This window comes from Orycteropus afer, unplaced genomic scaffold (assembly GCF_000298275.1).
Source record: "Orycteropus afer afer isolate SDZICR_OR568_19922 unplaced genomic scaffold, OryAfe1.0 scaffold00627, whole genome shotgun sequence".
In the NCBI taxonomy this organism is placed as follows: domain Eukaryota; kingdom Metazoa; phylum Chordata; class Mammalia; order Tubulidentata; family Orycteropodidae; genus Orycteropus; species Orycteropus afer.
Window position 1 is genome coordinate 42,202 of NW_006922214.1, and position 1,776 is coordinate 43,977.

The 1,776-nt window shown below is 39.8% G+C and overlaps 1 non-coding gene across 1 annotated transcript; it reads left to right on the top strand.

Annotated features, from left to right (window-relative positions):
- Nucleotides 1-350: 350 nt before the first annotated feature.
- On the top strand, nucleotides 351-423 carry TRNAR-UCU. The gene has a single exon. It is a non-coding gene; the product is annotated as a tRNA-Arg (tRNA).
- Nucleotides 424-1,776: the final 1,353 nt, after the last annotated feature.

The window sequence follows — 1,776 nt, forward strand, 5'->3', positions numbered from 1 at the left end:
AAGAGTAGTGTGAGTTTTGCTTCCAAAAAAATAGGTTCAGATGGGGACACAAGAAATAAAGACATAAATCACAAGACTTGTCAAGAAAGAAAGCCTTCTGGGGCTAGCAGTGTGGTCTGAAACACAGCAGTGCTTCCTCTGGGGGACACAGCTCTGGTTCTGAAAATCTAAAGAGATACAAAACAAAGAGAGAAGGAATGGCAACACTCCAAAAGGTTATAGCATTTCTTTCAAACAAAATGATGTTGGCAAGGAAAATTTAAGGATAACTATTTGATAATATAGAATATAAAAGCAATTGACCAAAGAATGGAACATTGACAATCCTCTCAATAATATATAAGGAAGGGACCTGGATAGCTCAGTTGGTAGAGCATCAGACCTCTAACCTGAGGGTCCTGGGTTCAAGTCCCTGTTCAGGTGCTTTTCCATTTTACTCTGATTATTGCTTCTATTTACTCTGATTATTGCTCTCCTATTGTCCTATTGCTCTTAGAAGCTCAGCTCCTTGATTCTTCTCTTTCTGCTCTTTGCCCTACAGGAACCTGAAGAGAACCAAGAGAATGGAAAAAGAAATGGTATGAGTTAGCATAGTCAAGTGCTGTTTTTTCACACTTTAGTTAGAAAGATAAACCTTTCAGTTAAATCAGAGGAAAAAGATATGGATGACTAAAGTCGAGGTAACAAGGAATAAGATAAAGTCAAGATTTAGGGACATTTTGGAATTGGAGAGCTAGTAAGGATGTAATGCCTTTCACTGAGCACAGAAAGAGGTTTGTATAGTGCTCCATGTACATTTATTGACACTTTACTGATTTTTGTGTTAAAAAAAAAAACTCACTGCCTTTGAGTCAGATCTGATGCATAGTGATCCCTCCTTGGGTTTCTGAGGTGGTATCTAAGGAAGTTGATTGGCCAGCCTTCCTTCCTAGGAGTGGATGGTGGTTTTGAACTGCCAGCCTTCTGGTTAACAGTCAAATGCCCTAGGCACTAGGCCACCAGAACTCTGAACATACATGTTGTTGTTGTGGCTATGTGCCGTCGAGGCGGCACCGACTCACAGAGACCCCTCCTTGGGTTTCCAAGGCAGTATCACTGCGGAAGTAGATTGCCCAACCTTCCTTCATACATACATATATACATACATACATACATCCCTGCCTCACGGACATTGAGTCAGATCCAACTCATAGGGACCCTTCCTTGGGTTTCTGAGGTGGTATCACTATGGAAGTAGATTGCCCAACCTTCTTTCGGAGGAGTGGCTGGTACATTTGACCTGCCAGCCTTCTGGTTAGCAGTCAAATGCCTTAGACACTATGCCACCAGAGAGCTCCCTTATACACACATACATACATACATACGTACATACATACATACATACATATCACTTAAAAATCTATACAATAAAACCAAAAGACTAAACTCACTGTCATCAAGTGGATTTTCACTCAGAGCAACCCCTACTGGGTTTCCAAGTCAGTAAATCTTACAGAAGTAGATTGGATTTCAACCACTAACCTTTTGCTTGGCAGACAAATGTTTTAGGCACTGCACCTCCACATCTCCTTTAAAAATCTATGCAAAGAGAGAAACTCTGTAACTTAAAAAAACTCACACAATCCACAGAAAGACAAGGAAAAAGAAAACAGAGAAATAAAAGGAAGAGAGAGAGCAAACAGAAAACAAAAAATTAAATGTCAGACTTGACCTTGGAAATAGCTGGTAATTACCTTGAATGTAAATGGTCTAAGTATAACAATTAAAATGTAGAAA